Source organism: Schistocerca piceifrons, chromosome 4 (genome assembly GCF_021461385.2).
Source record: "Schistocerca piceifrons isolate TAMUIC-IGC-003096 chromosome 4, iqSchPice1.1, whole genome shotgun sequence".
NCBI lineage: Eukaryota > Metazoa > Arthropoda > Insecta > Orthoptera > Acrididae > Schistocerca > Schistocerca piceifrons.
Window position 1 is genome coordinate 320,570,448 of NC_060141.1, and position 12,264 is coordinate 320,582,711.

The window sequence follows — 12,264 nt, forward strand, 5'->3', positions numbered from 1 at the left end:
TGGCCAGCCAGTGGGCGTCACCCCTGGTGGTCTTCACTAAACCATCGGTTGGGCTGAGACTCTGTACAGACTTTAAATCTACTGTCAACACACAGGCTGTTGCTGATTCTTTTCCGTTGCTCTGCAATGAGGATTTGATGGAAAAATTAGATCAGGATCGCTTCTTTTTGAAAACTGATCTCTAGGAGGCCAACCTGCAACTGCCTTTAGATGGAAAGTCGAAGAAGATCCTTGTGATTAACACACACAGTTTCGGCGTTCACCACTGGATATCTCTTTCGCCCCAGCTATTTTCCAAGAGTATCTTGAGCAACTGACGTCGCAGCTACCTTCTTGTTGTAACTATTTAGATGAGATGGTTGTCTCTGGTCGCATGCCAAGAGAAAACTTCAGAACTTAGGGGCATTGTTTCAAGCGTTGTCCGAAGTGGTACTGACATGGAACCGTTCTATGTGTTGCTTCTCTCTCACCGAAATTGAGTGTCTTGGCCACATGATTAATGCACACAGCGTCCATCTGTCACAGTAGTACTTAGTGGCCATTCGCGACTTGCCTGCGCCAACCAAAGTATTTGAACTGCAAGCTGTAATGGGGAAGATAACCTGTTACACCTGTTTTATCCTGAATGGCACTCAGATCGCAGCGCCTGTAAATCGCTTGCGCCGCAAGGGCGTTCTGTTGGTATGGTCTGCCGAATGCTAGATCGCTTTCCAGTGGCTGAAAGACACACTACTATGTGATTCGTGTTTGGTCCACTTCGACCTCAGCAAACCTGTCATTCTTGCAGTAGATGCCTCATCTTATGGCATTGGTGCGGTGTTGTCATACTGAGTGGGCTCCAATGACAGGCAAATTGCATTTATCAAAGGCACTGACCAAGACCGCTCAGCTGCATCAAACTTGAAAAGTAGGTTTTGGGTATCATTTATGGGATCACGCACTTCAATCGATAGATGTATGGCCGCTGCTTTTATCTGGTTACAACATTTCAGTGTATTATCCGCCTGCATGCTACCACCTCCCCTTTCAGGTAGAGAGTTATGTGTCGATGGGAGGACGAGTGGCTGGAAGTGACTGATAATAAGCTGCGTCTAGTAAAGCCAACCATGCGGCCGTGGCGTTCTGCCTTGCAGCCGCGTAGACGGGATGAGGTCATCCTTACATTCTTTGCATAGGCCTCAATCGTAGACTCATGGCTCCTTGCTCAGGCGAGCGGACCATCCAGTGTGTGGTGCGTGTGGCGTACAGATGAGTGCGCGATACATTTTACTCGACTATATTTTATTTTCAGACCAGAGGGCAACTTCAGGTTTGCCACAAGATCTCCCATGTATTTTAAGTGACGTTGAAATGGATGTGTTTAGAATTTTACGGTTTAGTGACGTGTCCAACTAGTTTGCTAAAATTTTAGGGAGATGTTCTTAATGTGTTGTCAGGGTGACTTGCTCACCCACGTTTTTTTGTAAGTGATCAGCCAGTCACATTTCCACGAGCCTTTCTTTTAGCTCTTCTGTGGTTTTACTTCTGTTTTAATCCCTTGTGGAGCACCTTTCACCCTACTCCGTTGTATTAAGGCCTGTGAGATACAGTGACTGTGTGGGTGTATGCGAGTGAGGTGGGTTGAGTGAATGAGTGTCATTTTAAAGGTTTCCTCCTCACTGTGTGACAACAGTTTTAGACATTTTACCCACATTCGTTTCTTTAAATACATGTAATGGCACTGGTAACTTCGGCGCTGTATACACACACACACACACACACACACACACACTCCGGTGCAGTCACTAGTTGTGTAAGGTGGCAGAATAAATGGTCAGATTTGCACCTTACATGAGACCTTTACAAATCGCAATGAGAAAGTGAAGATAACACCTAACGTAAATCGACAGTTATGAGAACATTTGCCTATCAATATGTAATGCAAAAGGGGATGACAGTCAATCGACGATGATTAACACATCATTCCTATACAATGCATGTCTTTGAGCGGAAGGGAGAACAGGGAACGCGAGTCGAGCCGCTTTTAGTTTTAAAAAGCCAGCTCCACAACGGTGTAGAGAAACCGCACTGCGGGAGTTACACCAGTGACCAGTTAAAGGGGTGGCAGGAAAGACGACAGCGTCCCCGGGCCAGTGATTCAAGCTGGAGGGCCAGCTGTAGCGAGAGCATCGGTACAACAGCAGAGAAGAAGCTTTAGAAAATTGCGTTTCGAAATTCCAACGCGATACGAACGAAAGCAAGTGACGCATTTTCGCCCAACGAGTGCGACATATGGAAAGGTCAATGTACTTAAGGTGTCTAGAATGGGCACATAACGTCCGATTGGCGGAAACTCACTAGAGAGGAGAAAACTATTGAAGTTTCGACGCAGTTTGATAGAAGGGTCGTTGCGATTGGTAGAAGGTGTTTCAACAAAATGAGAGGAACGCTCCTATTGGTCGAACGAAAGCTGTGATGTGAAAAAGGAACCCAAGTGGAGGGAGGCAGTTTTGCCACGAGTAGGATAAGAGAGAAGTTTTGAAGAAGGGGACTCTTCTCTGAACTGGTGTCAAGTGCAGAACGGAGCGCTTAACGCTCCTTACGACGCAGGGAAGAAACTGGTGTGGACACTGCGTTCACAGTGGCTGCACTCCAGCTAAAATTAGCTGTAGCAACGTTTAGCTCCAATTGTGGAGAAAGGAACCAGCCAAATTAGTTAATTGTTCTTGCGAGAACTGAGAGGGCTCTGTAATATGCACGCTCCTCCAACCATGCAACCATGCGCGTGTATATTGCTACATAACGAGACTAGGGCTGAGTACATGTTTTCTCGCATAGCGAGAAACATAGGGAAAGTTTCTGCTGGAAAATTCAGCAAAGGCCAGATAAGTTTTGTAGGAATTTTAGTGGGAGAGAGCGACCTTGCAGACAGCAGCACGTCGCAGCTTAAGGTAAATACCGCGTACAGAGGCGTAAGCTTTGTTGGTCCACTTGCTTGCGTCCATTGTAAACCCGAGCGGCCTTGGGTAATCTTGCGCTCATTTTTGTCACTTGACTAACCATCCACCGTAGACTTGATCGTCATCCTAAATAGTACCGAACTTTCAACCGGAATCTGACGATTTTAGTTGCACTGACCAACATCATAACATATGTGTAGGAGCAATTTTGTAAAGAAACGTCTAATTAAACTTTCATGTTATTGTGCTTCGGTTTAATGTAAAGAAACTTCGAATTGGACTTCATAATATTGTGCTTAAGATTAATCTTCTTTCAGAGAGTTAATATTTAACATTGTTGTGTATAAACTTATTTCACTTTTTGATGTTGGCAAGATGCGGTATCCATTGCGCTGTTTTTATGTTGGCGAGTTGAAAACTGTGTGAAAAGCTGTAATGTGGTGAGAAATATTGCGACATTAAACTTGTCATTTCGACTCACAGAGTTGTACTCAATTCAAGAGTAATCAAAAACAAAAACCCCCACAACCTTACAATTGGCGTTAAGGCGAATAACCTGGAGCTTGCTGAGTGTAAACGCGTGATTGGACAGAGTGTGCCTTACGAGGATGAGGCCTTGTGCTGCTGGCAGAGGTGGAGGCGCGCGTCGAGGGCGGCGGCGAGGCGGCGGTCGGCCTGCAGGTTGGTGTGGATCTGGCGGCTGCGCGCCTCCGCCTCCCGCAGCCGCAGCCACAGGTTCTGCACGGCCAGCAGCAGCTGCTCGCGCCGCGCCTTCGCCGCCAGCACCAGGTCGTAGTAGTGCTTCGCGCCCAGGTAGTCCTCCACCGTCGGCGCCTGAAGTCCCAAGTCGTGCGAGGAAGCGACTTGACATTGTTGGAGGAGATTTCGGGCTTGCAGCCGTTCGTTGTATGCTAAAACCACGATATTTCGACTATGCAGTATCTGCCAAGGATAGGAAAAACCGACCGGTTAAAACCGATACCTGTGTTTTAGTAACGAATAACAGGTATTTTTCGGTGGTTGATTGGTCTCGGTTATTTATTTTTCATTAATAACTGGATAAAAATCCGTAATATCAATTAGCCACAGCAGCAGTGCTAAAATTTTTCGTTTTTAAGTAAACCCTTTTTTACAAACGCTCGAAATTTAGCGAGGACTTCAATGCGAGATACTTGTAATGGTTTCCACAACGAAACTTTGCTTCGTAACCACCCGCCCGAGATTAGCCGAGCGGTCTTATGCTCTGCAGCCATGGACTGTGCTGCTGGTCCCGGTGGAGGTTCGAGTCCTCCCTCGGGCGTGGGTGTGTGTGTTTGTCCTTAGGATAATTTAGGTGAAGTAGTGTGTAGGCTTAGGGACTGAGGACCGTAGCAGTTAAGTCCCATAAGATTCCACACACATTTGAACAATTTGTTTCGAAACCTTACAGAAAATCCAGAGATCCTGGTCCCACGTAAAATATGCTAGCGGCAAGACACAGTCAATCCCTTTTCTGCGCTATAGGAATGGAAATACTATCGACGGCAGTGCTGCTAAAGCAGAGTTACTAAACGCAGCCTTCCGAAACTCCTTCACCACACAAGACGAAGTAAATATTTTTGAATTCTAATTCACTTAATAAAAGCAAATCTTCCGGTCCAGATTGTATACCAGTTAGGTTCCTTTCAGATCACGCTGGTACAACTGGTACAATAGCTCCAAACTTAACTATCGCATACAACTGCTCACTCGAAGAAAAATCCGTGCCCAAAGACTGGAAAGTTGAACAGGTCATATCAATATTCAAGAAATGCAAAAGTAATAATCCGCTAAATTACAGGTCCATGTCATTAACATCGATAAGCAGCACGATTTTGGAACGTATATTCTGTTCAGACATAATGAATTACCTCGAAGAGAACAGTCTGTTCACACATAGTCAACACGGATTTAGAAGATATCGTTCTTGTGAAACTCACACGATGTATTGTGTGCTATTGATTAAGGGTTTCAAATTGATTCCGTGTATCTAGATTTGCAGAAGGCTTTTCACATCTTACCTTACAAGCGGCTTGTAATCAAATTGGCCGGCCGGAGTGGCCGAGCGGTTAAAGGCGCTACAGTCTGGAACCTCACGACCGCTACGGTCGCAGGTTCGAATCCTGCCTCGGGCATGGATGTGTGTGATGTCCTTAGGTTAGTTAGGTTTAAGTAGTTCTAAGTTCTAGGGGACTTATGACCACAGCAGTTGAGTCCCATAGTGCTCAGAGCCATTTGAACCATTTAATCAAATTGCGTGCTTATGGAATATCGTCTCAGTTATGCGACTGGGTTCGTGCTTTCCAGACGCGGAGGTCACATTTCGGGTAAAACAAGAATGATTTCCGGCGTTCGCCAAGGCAGTGTTACAGACCCTCTGTCGTTCCTCATCTACGTGAACGATTTAGGGTCCAAACTGCATAGCAATCTTAGGTTGTCTGCAGATGATACTGTCATTTATCGTCTCGTAAAGTCTTCGAAGATCAAAACTAATTGCAAAACGATTTAGAAAAGTTGTCTGTAGGGTGCGAAAATTGGCAATTGGTCCTAAATAATGAAAAGTATGAGGTCATTCGCATGAGTGCTAAAAGGAATATGTTAACTTCGGGAACACAATAAATCAGTCAAATTTAAAAGCCTAAATTCAACTAAATGACTAGGAATTACAATTACGAACAACTTCGATCAGAAAGAACACAGAAAATGTCGTGGCGAAGACGAACCAAAGACTGGCAGAACACTTGGAAGATGCAACAGATCTCAGAAGAGACTGGTTGCCCGTTCTCTTTTGGAGTAATGCTGCGTGGCGTGGGATGCTTACCAAATAGAATTCAAGGAGTACATCGAGAAAGTTCAAAGAAGGGCAGCACGTTTTGTATTATCGAGAAATAAGAGACAGAGCGTCACGAACATGATACAGGATTAGGGATGGACATCATAAAACAAAGGAGTTTTTCGTTGCGGCTGGACATTCTCACGAATTTCAATCACCAACTTTCTCTCAGAGTGCTAAAATAGTTTGTTGGCGCCAACCCAAGTAGGGAGAATTTATCATTATAATAAAATAAGGGAAATCAGACCTCGCACGGAAAGACACAGGCGTTCTTTTTCCACCCACAGTTCGAGAGTGGAATAACAGAGAATCATTGTGAAGGTGGTTCGATAAATCCTGCGGCAGATACTTGAGTGTAATTTGCGTGGTAGCCATGTAGATGTAGAATTTTTATTCGTAAATTTGCATTGGTCTGAAATATTGCGTTATTATAGAAAATAGGAAAATCGATCAGTGCCATTTTAATAACAATGAGGATAGAGACGAGCAACAAACAAATGGCAGAAGAATTGGTGCAGCATTGCTGGGACAGTACTGTACCTGTTACCATGTGGTGTGATCTGTTAGATGTTACGCCTGTACATGCAGCGTGCAAGACTTGCCCCATCTGGCCTATTTGGTATTTTCTCACTGTCGTCATCGAATATCTGTTGTGTTACAGAATGACGTCACCCCTAGTCTTCAAGTAGCTTATGAAGTGCGGTTTCAATGAAGTACAATGCTCCATCTGTTTTAAAAGATTGAAAACGAGAAGAACGGGAACAATCCTGACACATAATGTAAGGGAAAAACGTAAAACCTAACAGTTCATTTATAGTTTACAATAAAAATAGAAAGCAGCTGATCTGCTTGTGTCTACTACATGACATCCCTTTATCTGCTTGTAGCCCTTGAAAACAGACAACTTAACACGAGAGATACAGCTCTTCGGCGTCAGTTTTCACCCTTTAGCACTTATTATTTGCAGTGTCCGAATAGTAGCATCGATTCCGATTACAACACGATTTTTGAGTAGAGTTTCACAAAATTAGAATCAGCAGCAGAATAGTGACGATTTTTTTTTTTTTTTGTAGTAGTCAACCACTTATCACTTCTCGAGAAAAGCAGCGAACGGTGGATGGGTTAAGTTTTCTTTTATTTGCATATGTAATATTTTGATTCTATGTGTGTTGAAACTGAGGAAGTCAAAATTCTTCAATTCTTTTCTCTCTCTCTCTCTCTCTCTCTCTCTCTCTTTTTTTTTTTTTTTTGCGAACGCTCTCCAAATGTGGTGGCGACTGGATATAGTCGAGTACAGTGCTATATTACGCCTCCTGATCAGTGAATCTGGGCTAGGTGTTGGCAGTTGTGCTACATTTACAAGCAATTTTAGAACATAGAACGAGAGGTTATGTCATGATCGCATGGATAGATCTGACATAAAATCGATAGAATTGCGAAAAATGACGAGGGAATAAGTATAAATTGACCGAAAATACATCGAAATGCGGGGAAATTGAGGAAGTACTTGCATATCTTCTGGTTCGCGCCGAACAGTTTGTATATGGGAACAAGTATGCGGCAACCAGAGGAATCCGAGAAAGCGTCGACATCGAAACGAGGGGAATCAGGGAGGCAGTCAATTTTTTCCGTCGAGGCAACATTATACTGTACGTCTATTGAGCTACCAGTGATACACCAGAGTTGACTACTGTATTTGATGCTTTCCAGGAAGACAGAGAACCAACCGGCTCTAAACTTACTTGGATCTGCGTTAAAGGATAACAGAGAGTTGAGGGGGTGATCAATTGTGATGGAGCTGTAATGAGGCACGATTTAATGGCTGACTGATGATGCATTCTTGACAAACTTTGATTTATGCGATGTACTCCTTCCCCCCCCCCCTACCCCCCTCTCGCTTCCTGGGTGTAAAATCGAGACTTTAGCGTCATACCTAAATTAGCGATAGGTGCTTGTGAGGCACTGCAATCCCCGTGTACAGATTTGCCTGACAAGCGTGATTTTTACAGAGTTAGTGAGGGTATGACTCGTAATTTTCACATGTCGGACGCTGCTGCTATGCATTTATCTGTTTCCTTGTAAGAGGTATTACTAACGATCATTTTACATAGGGCTGATCCAGGCATAGTATAATTTCCGAACCGTGACTGGATGTGAACAGTGGGCGCTATACATCACTGGAAAGCTATATTGCACTCACATCACACAGAACCAATGTTTTAAGGACGTGCCGGGAGCAGTGGCCGAGCGGTTCTAGGCGCTTCAGTCCAGAACCGCGCGACTGCTACTGTCGCAGGTTCGAATCCTGCCTTGGGCATGGATGTGTGTGATGTCCTTAGGTTAGCTAGGTTTAAGTAGTTCTCTGTTCTAGGGGACTGATGACCTCAGATGTTAAGTCCCTTAGTGCTCAGAGCCATTTCTTTTTGAGGAAGTAGTTTTTTCGTTTTACAGTTCGATAACATACTTTATCGTACAGAAACGGGTAAGAAGGATGTATGTCTTACGCTTGAAATATATTTCTTATATTGGAATATTAACAGCGCTACATTCCATATGACTGATAGGTAGGAAAGGCAAGCGATCTAACATTATAGCCTGTTTTAGTGCAGAACATTGTAGCCTTAGGAGTAAGTGTGTATATGTTCTCTCTCTTACAGGTACCTTCCAGGTACCGATCCTAGACTCTAGAACGATACTTTAGAGTTGATAGCTTGGTTGATTTACGTAAAAATGCGTCGAACTCCATCTGTCTGGAATTCCATCTTGCATAAAAGTCATTCGTTTCTTGTTCTTCTTAACCGTCTGCTCTAGGTGCTCAGTCCAGAACCGCGGGACTGCTACGGTCGCAGGTTCGAATCCCGCCTCGGGCATGGATGTGTGTGATGTCCTTGGGTTAGTTAGATTTAAGTAGTTCTAAGTTCTAGGGGACTGATGACCACAGATGTTAAGTCCCATAGTGCTCAGAACCATTTGAACCATTTTAACCGTCTGCTATTACATCACGACACTTTGAAATCTGTTACTATACATCGATAAGGAGTGCTAAGCTCCTCAACATTGCGCATCTCGAGAAATCTCGTGCACTTGGATGGGTGAGGACTCGGAATGTTCCATTCATTCATGAGATGTGGAGAGTAGTGGTCTTCTTCTGACCAGGTGCAGATTAATTCAGTTACGGTGCTGCGGGGTGGGTTGGTCAATGACACTGTGATGAGGGTCTTTCACTCTTTAATTTTACCCTAAGACAGCGAGAATGCTCTGTGACTCTCATACACAGAGAGATAGATCGTAAATTAAGCATTATGATCAAGGTGTTAGAAATATATAGAGTGCTGTGTGTGAACCATGCGAAATTAGATATGTTCTTGTAATACCAGGGTCTGGAGATGGGTGTAGAAATGCGAGCAAGCAGTCATGTCTGGACCAGAAACAGTAACACATTTGTACCGGAGGGGGGGAGGGGGGGACGAGCCAGTCTTTGCACAACAGTTCTGAGAGTGACTTCGATCCACTGATGGCTTTCTGATGTAAAAGAGATGTTTTTCTATGGCAGAGGATATGAATTGTATGTTTACTACATCGACACAGTATGCGATAATGTATTACTGGTTTGGAGATCGGTTTCACACTCTAATATTCAATCTCCTGTCCTCAGTGGGAGAGCATTGTAATTGAGTAAGAGTCTTTCCATATTTGACGATACGTATGACACTTTGTGAGGTTTAGTTGTCGGAGCAATATGGCGATCAGTGTAAAATAGTTTCTTGCTGCTGAATGATATGTCTGTAGAAAGAAAGAAAAGGTGGACAGTGCTTCCCTAGGACTGAGGAACATCGTGAGATACAGCCAGTGTGAGTGTAGGCACACCATAATTTTCTCAGGTGTGGTACAGATATAAAAGCTAAATGCACTGTTTGTGTAAAATGTGTATATATTGCATTGTAAAGTTACTGTGCTTTATGTTGCGGCATGACTTGAGAGGATGACTGTGTGTCTATCGTGAGGGACATTTAGATTCAGCACATCAGTAACTGTGAGGGTATGAGAGAGATAATTTACGTGGAAAATTATGTGCACTATAGATACTGAGATTTGTTCCAGAAGCACAGCCATCAAGAGGAGGCATTACCTGTACATCGATTGGCATCAGACTGTAGCAGCAATCATAATATTTAATTGTAGTTACACTGGTAAATATGTTCCTGGTTTCCAATATTATTTTGAATCTCCTATGTATTTGATGATCTGTAGATAACTTTGTGGGTTTAACTGTCAATGCAATTTAATGATCTGTGCAAAATAATTTTACTGCTGAAAGTCCTGTCTGCAGAAAGAAAGAAATGGTAGACAGTGCTTTGATACCAATGGCATCAGTAATTCGGCGGGTAAATTCGATAAGAGCCAATCATAATGCTCGATTTATTCACATCCTTTGTGCTAGGATATAGGAGCCTCTACATAGCAGATGGAACGTTTTTGTGTCTTGAAAGCAGGAAGGGTAACACGTGAAGGACTGGGGTATCATATTAGGACCACTGGGAAGAGTGCATTCGATGTTATTTTGCGCTATTTGCAGTTAAGCATGGTCAGACACGTCTCTCATGTCGTGCTAGGAACAACGTGCCCTGTGCAACTGTGTCATCAATGTTAAAGACACGTACTGACCGGAGGTGTCTCACATATGGGAGCTGCTTGAGGGCGCCTTGGAGTTCTGTGATGTCAGTATAACACTGAATGTATACCTGAAAACAGAGACAAGTTTCACCTGCATCCAGTGGTGGCTCGCAGCTGTGATGGATCGTGCAACCCTGGAGTGTCTGTGCTCTCGCCAGGTCGCGTCAGCAATGGTGCATAGGTGAACACATACTTCGAGGGGAATTTCTCAGGTATCAAGTATGAAAGGGGTGTCACCGCATCATGTGTGTGGGTATCTGTGCTTGGTTTGACAGCTGATGGCTGCGTCACTTCGCGGGGCTGCAGATCTACTGGACAGGGGGTGGTAGATGGTGTCTGCTTATGTTGATTGTGTGTCTGTTGCATTATTTTGCGAGGAGGTCTATGCATTATTTGGGCAGTTTACGAGTTGATTTCGTGTCTGCACATCTGTGTACTGCATTGTTTAGGAGGAATCTGCATTTCTGTACTGAAATTAATTGGGTAAATTAGGTGCTGTTTGCGTGTCTGCAGAGCGTTATTTAGGAGTAGTTTACAGGTCTGTGATCTGTGTGGCTTGACCCCAAGCATGTGTTTTGTAGCAGTGTGATAAATATACTCCAACCATAAATAAATTGTTCCAAAATAAATAAAGTACACTCCTTCCTTACTCTATCCAGCAGCCCAGCGCAGGCTGAGTCATTTTCGCGCAATTTTCCCCCTCTAGACCACCATCTTGGATTAAGTCACAGGAGGGATGATAGCACCCTCTCGTGGCAGTATTGTGTACTAGGTCAGTTGGAGTCTAGATCTCATGGTGGAGACATTGCCTGCAAAATAAAAACTTATGTCCACCACAGGCAGGGTCGTTTTCCTGCCATTTCCCACCACTATCTTGGATTACATCACGAAACGGACGACAGCTCTCTCTGGTGGTGCTACTGTGTACTGGATAACGGTAATTGCATCATCAGCTGACACCATGGCTGCCATCTTGGATTACGTCACGGAATGGACGTCAGCGCCCTCTCATGGTGGTACTGTGTACTAGGTCAGTTGTAGTGCAGACCTCCTGGTGAAAACACTGGATGGTGGTGCAGTCTCTAATTGTTTAAATGAAGACTGGTGCATGATTTCGACAGTTGACGATTAGCAAGCATCTTTGCAGAGTCTTTTAGATGGATAATTGTTTTGACAATTTACGAGTTGCTTGGCTCTCTGGACGTAAATGTATTGCATTATTTACGAGTGGTTTGCATGTCAGTAGGCTGTGCAATGCGTTACTTTGACAGTTTACAATTAGCAGGCGTGTGTGTACTGCATTATACATTAGTTATTTAGGTGTAGTTTGCAGGTCTGTATATTGTGTGGCATGTCAGAGCATGTGTTCTGTATCACTGTGATAAATATACTCCATCCCTAAATAAATTGCTCCAAAATAAATAAAATACACTCCTTCCTCTCTCCACCAGCCCAAGTGACCTATCTTCCCGCGACTTTCTTAGGTTGGTAGAGAAACCTCAAGTGGCCTTTCTTTACCGCCAAAATTCAAACTTGGCGCCATTTCCTAGGAAGAGGTGGCAGTCGGAAGACTTAGGTTAGTGGGGGAAGCCCAACTGACCTATCTTCCGGCGATTTTCTTAGTATATTAGAGATAACCGTGGTGTGATGCATTATCCTGTTGGAATTTGAACTTCCCGCCATTTTTCTGGGGGAAAGGAGGGGAGGTGGGGTTAGGTTAGTGGAGGTAGCCCAATTGTACTATCTTCCCGCCAAAATTCAAACTTCCCGGCAAAATTCGCCATCTTGGAAGACGTCATC